Source organism: Pieris napi, chromosome 3, assembly GCF_905475465.1.
Source record: "Pieris napi chromosome 3, ilPieNapi1.2, whole genome shotgun sequence".
NCBI lineage: Eukaryota > Metazoa > Arthropoda > Insecta > Lepidoptera > Pieridae > Pieris > Pieris napi.
The window spans coordinates 5,419,557-5,432,002 of NC_062236.1; the positions used below are offsets into that span (position 1 = coordinate 5,419,557).

The 12,446-nt window shown below is 33.0% G+C and overlaps 1 protein-coding gene across 8 annotated transcripts in view; it reads right to left on the reverse strand.

Moving 5' to 3' along the window:
* Positions 1-12,446, reverse strand: part of LOC125063785 (poly(rC)-binding protein 3) — a 114,920-nt gene that overhangs the window by 69,365 nt on the left and 33,109 nt on the right. For 6 of the 8 annotated variants that reach the window (XM_047670422.1, XM_047670423.1, XM_047670415.1 and 3 more), the window contains exon 2: positions 9,564-9,588. The exons of 1 other annotated variant lie outside the window; for it this stretch is intronic. The gene's annotated coding sequence lies outside the window, so the exon portion shown is untranslated. The remainder of the gene's footprint in view (positions 1-9,563; positions 9,589-12,446) is intronic. One more of the 8 variants, XM_047670417.1, reaches the window with a different exon arrangement.

Genomic DNA, 12,446 nt, shown 5'->3' on the forward strand with positions numbered 1-12,446 from the left:
AACGAATACAAAATGAATTCGCATCAATTCGCTTTCTTACCTACTGAATCTTATTAACTGATAGATATTTCTCCATTGACATCCGATCTTCAGAGGGTCTTAAATGAGACAATATAGACTGATTCAATAACTTGAGACTATTATTCAATGGTGTGATAGGGAACGTCTTGAATGACTGAACAAACTAATTACCCAGTTAAACTATTTACTTTGACATTGTGATTGCTTTGTCGCCTTGTCTTGGAAATCCGAGATCGTGATATAAGGGTAAAAAGTAACGCTTTGTCTTTTATAGGATTTTTAGATTTCCCTTTCATTGGCAACTAACAAAAAATATTCGTATACGAACTTAACATTTTAATATCGTTCAACGTCATTAAGATTCTCTTCAAAAGAACCTTCATGAAAATTTACAGTAACGTCTTTATAATTAAACATAAATTTTATTCGATTTACGAATTTATTGAAATAATTAATATAACAAAACAGCAGGTTTTCAATAAGGTTCCTAATAAATATAACGAGTCCTTAGTGTATAAATAATTAAAATATACCAGCGTTACAGATAAATTTACTTTACTCCTAAATAAAATCAACCAGCTTGTGACTCACGTATTCCCAAGTCAGTTTGTTAAATGCTACGTAAAATGTATCTCCAGTTTTGATTTAAAGCTTGGAGGCAGGTATAAATTCAACCGCCATGAATCAATAAACACACACATAGACTCATGACGTGTGGTTACGTCACACAAACTTACTCGTAGACGATGTTTTGACGGCAAGCTGAATCTCCTATTAGGCATACACCGTGAAAGCACGAAAAACCGAAACAATTGAATGTTATTTCAATTCCATTTTCAAAATGTCACGCTTCTGTTATTCAAAAGTCAATACAATTATTGTGAATTGAGTTGATTTTGACAGTTTAACATATGACAAAGAACGATTCTTATTGTAACCATTCATTGGTTTATCTGTATTTTTCGGTTTTAGGATCATTGCAACTATGGTCCTGTATCAATTGAGTTTCAAATACTAACATTAGCCGCAGCTTAAGGTTACCATATAAAAATATTATCATTAATTATATGATATTACGGATACCACAGACAATAACCGCATTCAATTTGGTTATATAATACTCGTGTTCAAATTTTGAATAAACAATTGTATTAGAGGACATATTGAAATGATAATTATACTGAAACAGCATATCAAAATGATATTTACATGTAATAAATATTGGTATTTAGGAATTATCAACGCAATTCTATGTTAATAATATTTTGTTTTTTTTTTATTAAATGCCACATAATAAACAAGAAAAATTTGTTATTTGAAGAAGATATTTTATAATTTAGACTCGGGTGATAAGAATAATTAATATAAATTCTGTTTCTAGCAATTTTTTAAACTAACTGAATTGTTAACCTTTTTACATTTTTACGAAGCCAAATTTCTGGTGGTTAAAGCCACAAAAGCCTACTATTTAATAGAATACCATATTTTATATGAATAAAAAATATTCACAACCGCTTAAAAATTATGAAATTGTAAAAAAAATACGTAATACTATTTCAACGTTGATTATAACGTAAAATCTTTTATGTTCATCACTGACAAAATTTTATCATATTCAGCCTCGTTTATCTTTTCATATTTAATTTATAATGAGAAAACAGGCTCGGGACATTTATCAATTTGAAGGGTGGGTATATACGCTTTGTTTGTCAATACATATTTTTTTTAAACAAAATGTGTGAAGTGCCTTCGGTTCTTAAACAAAATATGAAAACTTCATTTCCAAGAATTTCCAAGTATTCAAAAATGGTATAAGATTGTGAACGATATGTTTTTGCACATTGCAAGAATATACTTTAGGTTTTATGCTTAATGCTTCGTTACTTATTTATAGAATAAAGTGACAAAATATATCCATAACGTTAGCCTTCAGTTCTCCCATACATACATAAATGTGTCTATTTTGGGGCTACAGTACTTCTAGGACAACAAAAAATTTATCCATATGTAACAAATTCTAATAATAGTACTGTGAAATTCGGCTTCGAGGTTTAGCCCAGACTTAAGCTTTATTTTGTAGTATATGTAGCATCGGTCGTTGTTATCAGTACTTAGCTACGACGGAAGTTAAATCCTCTCCATCCTGATAGAGTTTAAATTTGTGGGAATTTGCCAAATACTGAGAAACGAATTTACTTTCGTGAAACTTTATAAAGAGACTAAAAATAAATGTAAAAGTTCTTTATCGAAATTTGAATTTACTTGTTTTAATAGATTGATTATAAGTAACCTCTTAGATTGAGTGATTCAAATCTAGTCAAATTAATCTATATATATATAAATCTTCTGAGCGTATGTTTGTAATTAAACTTCTAGACAAAAAAAATTGTGTGTGTTACAAGTCAAGTTACGAGAATGGTATGTGGAAGAATTTACGATTATTTTTTGTATTTAAGACGGACATCGTCTGTGGGTAAGATTAACAATTGTTCTTTACAGGACAACATCTGTGGTTTCCGCTAGTATTTACATAAAACTGGAGAAACATCTCTCATCGAATTCAAGATCGTGTGTGGAAGCATTTTAAAATCTGTTTTTTTTAAATATTGCATATAATAGGTTTCACATTTAAATTTTTACGTATAGGAGGCGTTGATAACGTTATTTAAGTAAATCTTGTTAGCGGAAAACATGACACGGTGCTTTCCGGAAATGAGGTCGTTACACGAACAAAAATACAGATTAATGGCGAGAAGATTATGTTTGATGATCTGTCGATCTGTAATGAGTTTTTACCTCCCTTCTTAGATACACATGTATACATATAAGTATACATGTGTATCTAAGAAGTATAGCTAATATTTTTTTCATATATATGTGTGTGAAAAAATTTGAATTCATTCAATTTTTGTGTAAGCAATGTTTAAATAAACAAAGTTGTTATGTTTCGGGTAAGGGTTAGCGGAGGTTATCACAAAAAGTCTATTTTTTTAATAAATAAATGTAACAACCAACATGCCATAAGTACTCATTTGACCCTTTTTCTCAAATTCTGTTTACGCTGTGATGAAAAGAGGTAGTATTTATTTCTTAAAATGGCAATAATACTGAACTTTTATGACTGGTTGTTGAAGTTAGAATGATTTTATACGTGAAGATAGGAAGTACAATCCTATAGAAACAAATACCTATTATACCAAACAAAATACCATTTATTAAATACATATAAATTCCCAATAATTCCAATAAATTAAATGACACGTGCAAACAGCAAACTGCATTTACCAAATGAAATTACTTATTACATGTATTCCCAAGAGGTGAACTGAAATCGGGCAGCTCACAGTTTGATCGTGGAAATTGAATATATTTGATATTAATTAATCGAATACTAATAATTATTCCTCTATTAGTCTTGAATTTAATTGTGGATAAGTCACATTTTGGGAGGACTTTTATAAAATAATTTACGTATTAAAAATTTCTGATTTCTAAAATAAAACCTATATCACATCTTCAATACCTGAGGTCGTAGGTTCGATCCCTGGCTGTGAATCAATAGACTTTCTTTCTATGTGCGCATTTAACATTCGCTCGAACGGTGAAGGAAAACATCGTGAGGAAACCGACATGTCATGGACCCAAAAAGTCAACGGCGTGTGGCAGGCACTGGAGGTTGATCACCCACTTGCCTATTAGATTTAAAAATGATCATGACAGACAGATTCAGAAACCTGAGGCCAAGACCTAAAGAGGTTTTAGCGCCATTGATATTTTTTTATATCACATTGGAATTTCAATTATTTTCACGGAAAGCTAAGATTAGGGCTCGACGAACTTTAGTAGAACTTAGAATTTATCAGTAAACATACGAATTACGCAGCATCCAGACCTTCAGTAAGTTGCTCTTTATCTGGTCTGATAGTTTTATCAAACATTCGACGTCAAATGTCAACTTGTGATTATTTTATTCCTAGCTACGAGTATGTGCAGAATGAAAAATACGCAAAACGTCGCAATTGTTTAGAGATTTAGATAATTGTAAACGTCGCAAATTTATTTGCCGTACTTCGTAATGGAACACACCACCGTAGTCTTTTTCTTTTTTTTCCCTTATCTGTCACCTCTTTAAGTGAAGATGTGACTTACCCATTACATCAATCTCACAATTAAAATCGTTCGGTTAACCGTTAGACTTGATACTTGGCAAATAATAAAGTTAATTTAAATTCAAAACATTTTCCGATATCGAGTCAAACATTTCCCAAGGGCTTATCACTTATACAATACAATGGCTTTGTCTTTCCACATCGTATCAAACAAATCACAGTTGACCTAAAGTGACTGTTACAAGTTGGGATGTAATTTAATTTGGAGCACCTGAAAGGCAACTAAATGTCAATAGAAGACCAAATCAATCTTAATTACTTGCGGTAACTTTCAGAGTTCAGCCATTATCTAAATGAAAGTGAGTATAGAGGTTACTATACGCCCATTTTTCTTTCCGTAAAATGGTTACATAATTCTTAGTTAACATTATACGGCTGAAAATTTAACTCAATAAAAAAAAATATAAATGGCCATTACTGTAGAAGGGATTTGTTGAATATAAATACTATGTCTTAAAAACTTGGTAGAGAAGTATTGGCCAAGTAGCTGCAGGATGCGACTATCATCCTTGAGGTCAACGCAAACGTATGGTGAAGGCAAACATCGTGAGGAAGCCGGAAGCAGTCTCAGCAGAGGCAGATCTCTTTTTTTTATAGAACCGGGGGCAAACGGGCAGGAGGCTCACCTGATGTTAAGTGATACACCCATGGCCACTCGCAATGCCTGGGCTCGCGAGTGCGTTGCCGGCCTTTTAAGAATTGGTACGCTCTTTTCTTGATGGACCCTTTGTCGAATTGGTTCGGAAATACTGTAGTGGTTCCACATAGTGGTGATGCGCGGCCCTAACCAAATCTAACTAAAAAACCTACTCGTCTATGAAACAGAAATTATCAAAGAAACGGATTTATATTATATAAGTTGGGGTTGGGTAGGGTTGGATTGTAGCGCAATGGATTATTGTCTAGAATGTCATCACATAGGCATAGCCATAATAGTTTCTTTTCTAAAAGATAAACTGTTACTAAAAAGATTTTTATTGATCTCACTCTTTTAGATTGTTTAAGTTAATCGCTTGACTAAACAAAGTGTACCGCTTATCTCCTAATACGCGTCTATTGTCTATCTATCATCTTATACGTACTACATATATCTTAAGTGTTAAATAATATTATTACTCCATTAAGGACCCATTGAAGTAACATTAAACAGATCGGAAGGCACAATAAGAAGAAATACGTAAATGGCTATTAGAGATACTAAGCTGAGCCGATTACCGCGAGTAGCTTGTACATTTTGCTGGGTATTCTTGTCTGAACAGAGTACGGTTTCGGTCTTACTATTTTTATTTCCGAGCCAACTTTACCGCTGCTAAGCTGAATATTGGGAATTTTCAACGCGATTTTCCTCACTCTTTTGTATATGAAAATATTTGTACATTAAACTTATAAGCCGGATTGAAACAGAAGATGCGGGCTGAAACTAAGATTTAATACAAGCTTTATATTCATATGGATTATTTTTGTTACGTATGTGAGTGAAAATGTTCCATAGGATAAATAAACATCTATGGACCACCGAACCGAACCAAAGAATCGCTGTATATTTCTTTATTTCAAGTGTGTTTATATTATTGTTGGCGATACAAATAAGTCAATAAAATCTGATAAATGTATGAAAGATTTACCTAAGGGCATACCTAATTAAGCGTTGTAAACACAAAACGAAATGCTGGAATAATGAACTCAGTGAACTTACTCATATAAACATAACAAGCGTGTTTTCAACTTTCAACAACGTGGCAACATCCGATAAACGGCAAACAACTGGAAAAACAATTTGAACCGGAACTTCATTTGAAGTATTTTTTACTCATAGCAACATCGCTCAACAAATTATTACGGTGTTTATCTGCAATTTGTTTAATAGGCTAGTTGATAACAATGTTTATACAATTTATATCCACACAACTTATTCGAAAATTATCGTTCGATTTTCAAATTATAAAATCGTCTAAATACAAAAAAGGTTTTGTTTCTGTTTTCTGTTTGCTCGTTAACTCTGCGCCCGTAACCCTATAGTTCAGCAGAAAAATTGGCTTTAGTCCGCGCTATCTCAGTCGGGGCGATCAATCAGGGTCGACTAAGCCGATTAAGTTAATAGAGGAGATTTATAGGTGACTATTTGGGTCTTATTGCGTATGCTGGCTATGTAGACCTAATGTTCGGTTTGTTCACAAACCGCATTCACCGAGCAGCGCAATTCTACACTAATTTCATACTGAAAACAAACAATTATCCCAAACCATTTCATTTGTGGCTGCATTTCGTTACTGCGAATGGATTTGGGACGTTCTTACGTACACTATTACGCCCTCTAATTAGAATTAGCGACTATTACACATAGTAAGCATTTCCACATAATCTGTTGGGTTATTTTATTCTATTACAGTGTGTTTAGTTAGAAACCGCCAGGGCAATGCTTAAATAAGTTCAGCCTTAGCTGCGACTACGGCGACAGTCTCAGCGGAGGTGATATTTACTCTGCTTTACACAATGTGAGCAGTGTTGGCGTAGTGGCTTCAGCGGTCGATTCTCATCCCTGAAGTCGTAGGTTCGATTCCCCGGCTGTGCACAAATGGACTTTCTGTCTATGTGCGCATTTAACATTCACTCGAACGGTGAAGAAAAACATCGTGAGGAAACCGGCTTGCCTTAGACCCAAAAATTCGACGGCGTGTGTCAGGCTCAGGAGGCTTATCACCTACTTGTCTATTACATTTACAAATGTTCATAAAACATATACTTAAATCTAAGGCCCAGACCTAAAAAGGTTGTAGGGCCACTGATTTTACACAATGGCATGATTTTTGATTAGTGAACTGATATAATTTTGTAGAAACTAGTACATTTTTGCCGAATGTATAAAAATATTCTAATTTAGAATCATATTCCTTTACAATGTCGATACTAAATGGAAACATTAAACCAAAGTATCAATCAGGTATGCAGAGAATACGACCAGTTGGGCATTTGCAAGTAATTTGGCGTAAGGCCAGAGCGTCCCTTGACCTTTGGGTTCAGGGGGCCCTACGTGACTCGTAAGCAATTCACAAGTTTATTCAAGAAAGATTTACTCCATACAAATACATTCAAACGGTAAAAAGCTACATGTTATTCGATTTATATGAAATGTCTACGAATATTAGGAGAACGTAATAAGAAGAACAAAGAGTAAACTGTTCCAAGACATGAGACAGAGTGAAACAAGAAAAAAAACTTCCTCCTAAAAAAGTATATTATAAGAAATTACTTTACATACAAACAACAGAAAATAATAAAGGTATTTTTCACTCAACAATTTTCATAATTGATGCGAAAAAGAAACAAAGGAAAAGTTTGGAAACTTTGCGAGAGTGATCCCCGAGTGATATCTAATTTTTACGTCAAAGATTCTTATGAAATAACCTAAATATAAGAATAAGCGTGTCTTTATTATATTGTTCTCAAGAGGGGAAATTCTATGATCAGCATTTTATGTGGCTTGAGATATAAAGGGTGCGCCGGAGCGAAGATTCTTTTTGTGGGAGGTTAATAAATATAATCTTCTATCATATTATGTTGTACTTGGTTTATTTTTGTAATATAAATTACAATGCTTGCGTAAGTCCGTGGAATTATCCAAATTCAATTGGAAACGATTTAACGCTGCGGAGTTTTACGATTTCTGTATTGACATATTTCATTCTACACGCCCCTTCGAGAAATAATCTTCTAAAATGGGCATGGTTCTTAAACGATTTGTGATATTTTATTGTTCTAAATATGAGTTTTTTCGTCCATGATTAACTTTGATACTTTTACCATACTTGGAACTTTGGAACAGTTTACTTAGTTTGTAACAAATGAATTACAACCCTATATGACGAAAATGGGTACGATTCGCGAAATAACCATTGTGTTGAAATAGTAAATACGACTTGTCTAATAAAATCTAATTAATAGCCAAAGCCATTCTCCGTAAATGACCCCAGCCTTGCGATTCTGTAACTCACTTTTCGAACTCACACAGCGGTTTTCGCATCGGCGGTCGCTCTCAAATCAGTCGTGAAGTAGTCATTTTATAATTTGGCATTCTGATAAGGTGGGAGCTTGTAATTTATTGTTTATCACGACTTCACGACTGATTTGATAGCGACCGCCGATGCGAAAACCGCTGTGTGAGTTCGAAAAGTGAGTTACAGAATCGCAAGGCTGATCGTCAAAATAATCCAATATTTATTATATATACAAACACAAACCTATAACTGAATGAATAAGGTCAAGATTTAAGACAATATCACTATTACAAGAACTAGTAACCATTAATAATCGACAAGCTTATGGACCCCCTTAAGGTCCCTAGATCCCCAAAGGTAGGCCTCACTAACGAGCCAAGCTCAAACAATCAAATACTAAAATAGGGTAGTCACAGTGCTATAACACTTCTCCCCTTTAATTAAAAGCCTTTAGTCATCTGTTACCCGTTATATTGGTTTTATAATTGATTCTGAAGGTATAAAATCTTGTAATGATACAATGAAGTATGCAATTATTCTTTTCTTATTTTATTTGATCCGTCGACGAGGAATTCGTATATTTAATGAGCGAATCTGAGGAGACATCATCGCAGACAAATCGTCATGATAGAACAATGACGGATTTAAAAAAAATCCAAAATCCACTTTTAATCATGTTTGGATACTACATTGACTAAATATTACGGCTACATTAAAAAAAAATCCATGTGTTTTAAATTTCAAATTAATCAGTCGGTAAAGTGACGGATTTGATAGAAACATGTGATTTTCCTAGAAAACTGTGTAATTTAATGTTATTATTTTTATTTTGTTTCAAAACAAACCCTTTTGTTTGCTTGTATGCCAATTTCATAATAATAGAGTATGAATTAAAATAGTTATGACAAAAACTAACATGATTATATTATTTTGAGATGGCTGCCCTGTAAAGTTTACTAATTGTCAGATCCGTCACTATTCTACGACTATGACGAAATATTTCTTTAACGTAGTTATGAGTGAGGCTGATGTGTCTGTCCCATACGGGTAAAGAGTTTAGAGAATTAGACAGGATTTTTCAATTAATACGATGTACCGGTTATGTACAAAATATTTAATAATGAATTCGATATAAGAATATGAATATATAATACATTACGAGTTCTTGTTGTTTGATTTTAATGGATGAAGGTGCCGTATGATATCCCCCAGGCGGAAGGGATAGACCATTTTTATTTCATAGGCAGCTTCTTGTCCCTAACACACATCGAATAATTCTTGAACAAGTGTCAATTGCTTATAAATCAAAAATACATTGCTGCAGCTAGCTTTAGTCTATATCACTGTGTAAAACTAGAAGAAAATCATTAAAACTTACCTACAGCCAAAATGTATATCAAGTTCTGAAACAAAATAAAATTAATATTAATTTCAACAAAACATACAGTTAAGCTTGTATGTGTAAAACCTATATATAATAATGAAATATATCACGGACTAAACCACAGGCGCCACATTGTTATCCATAATTGCATTATCTACTAACCTTCCGTATATGTATAGTACAATTGGGTCAGAAAAGGCAGGGCATAAAAGAGGCAATATACTTATCATGTCGTAAAAGTGAGTAACAGTTTATTGACCCTTAAAACGTGTTATCGTTACATTTGCATAGGGCTCAAGATATCCACAGCCCCGCACTACCTCACGTTTTTACGATCTCAATACTACTCCTACGTGTTACGATAATTTATCACATATGGCTTCTTGTATACAACTGGGTAATACGCTATAGTGATGAAGACTATCGCTGAACGCTAAATGTTTAATGGTGTCTCGATAGAAAAAAAAATTAATCAAGAGATTAGAAAGTACCATATCAATTAACGAAATATCATAACTTAATTTGTACTAATAAATCTTTATATATTGTAGCTTTTTATACTGACACTACCTTTATAGTTCTATATCTGCTTTCTAGATATGTTATCTTAATAAGCATGTAAACATGCTTCCGGACTTTATTTAGTTTTAAGGCATGTGGGTTTCGATGCTTTCCTTCACCGTACGAGCGAGTGATAGACATAGAAAGAAAGGAAAGAAAGAACCACAGCCAAATGCAAAGAAAAATAACTAAATATATAACTAAGAATAAGCATAGCCAAAAAGCTATTATAACATATTATTAATGTAACAATGAAGGCGAATTTGCTTGGAATTGTTAAAGATTCTAACGAACAGTCTTTTATTTCGTAATAAGAGAGGCGTTTGGCAGATAATAAAGTTGTAACAAAACTTTTATAATTTGGGGATGTTTAATCGTATTTAAGCGCTGTTGTCGCGCTCCATTGGGACAATAATCCTCGTTTGGATCTTAATTTATCTTAATTAATCCAGCTTTAAGGAACAATTGGCTAAACAATGGTAATTAATAAAAATTGAGTTTCGTAATTAGCTCCTTTATGACGGTTTTTCCTAATTAGCTGAAATTAAAAGTCTTTGTATTACATTTTTATTTTTAATTATGCTCGGTTTATAACATTTTTTAAACTTTATACAAAAACGTAATAAAGATATATGCTTATTATATAACGAAATGCCAGAAATTAACAAATATTTTGTATGAAATAGAATGATAGAATAATATTTTCAATATAATATAAATCATATAGCAATCTTATTCTTATTCTTACTCATTATAATCTTTCTTTTCACCAATAGTCTGAATAAAAATGGAGCGCCCATATCCATACATTTTCTCTCTCTCATCGGTCGGTTGCTCATGTCTGAGCGTCTTGATGATCAAGAAAACATCTGGAGCGAACCATGTGTTTCCACCGGTTGCTATGCAGCGCCTCTCTTATTACAGTGTACAATTTTGAGGACGATGACTCTTTCACTTGATGGGCCCATCTGGTGGGTGAACAGCCACGTGATCAAAATTGAGAAGTCAAAATCATTTATTCATATTGCAATGTACACTTATGAACGTCAAAAAAGAAATATACATTAAAATTTTACATTTACTGCCAGTTCTCAAATCAACGTATCAGCGTAGAACGGAAGAGAAGGACTGGCAATAAATGATGAACTGGCCTTTATCCTTTACGTTTTGAACACAGAAATCAGGATCACGTTCCCATAGCGATATATATAAGATGATTCGTTTTGATAAAATATATTAGTTTTGATAACCGTAACGAACCCATTGAAGGAATCGTATACGATAGTTGTAAATTTATAAAAATACATAACTTTAATCCTGTTAAAAAGTTTTTTCTTTAAATGTGTAAAGGTTATGTCAATCAAAGACAATACTATCGTATACGATTTTAAGAATCCAGAATATATCAACCTATTTTGATTCCCAACATAATACATTATCAGCATTCAGCTACATGCTAATGTATCGTAAATTTTCACTTAATATTGTAGCTAATATAATCATCAAAAATTTTCATACTGTATTCGCGGTTAACTGTTGTATAACCTATAAATCATTCAAACATCACACCAGAGTGGCTGAGCCAGATAGCAGAGGTTTGCGATTCAACTCGTACACATAGTACTGAATTTTGATTGCAAGTGCAGCTATCGCAGAACAACTATCTGTTTATTTACTGGAATATTGTTCGGTTTCTATTTTCTTTATTATAAAGAAATTATCTCATTGATAAACGATTTTTTTTTATGAATTGTAAAAAGTTTATTTGCGTTAAAGGTAAATTCAGGCTCAACTTACCTACAGCGTTCCTTTAGTAACTGCTCTCATATATACCTTACAAGGCCTTGTTGCAGTATAAATACTTAAAGTATTGTAATCATAATCAACGAATTAGCGTATACAAGCCTTTGCAGGAAGTTAAAAATTGTTTTATAATTTTTAAGGGTCAGTAACGACTGAAACGGAACTAACGTTAATCGGGACTCTTGTTAACGATTTTGCAGGTACAAATAGTGAATAGCTAATGAGCCTGCATTCTCTTTGTTACGCCACATTCATTTCCAGTTTTCATCGTTTACAAAAAACTGCTTTGTTCAATGCCCCTTCAGGGAGACAAACCGCCCAACAATTATAAGCTTAACGTTAGCGAAAACAAACGAAAGATCGTATCGCTATAACTTCTCTTTTGTGTATATTTTAAATAAAAAAGTACAACTACTATTTGTAAACAATTAGACAACGAATAATACGCACGCACGCCTTTTAAAAACGTATATATGTCCTCTAACATATTAATGTATTACTATAACCCGTACT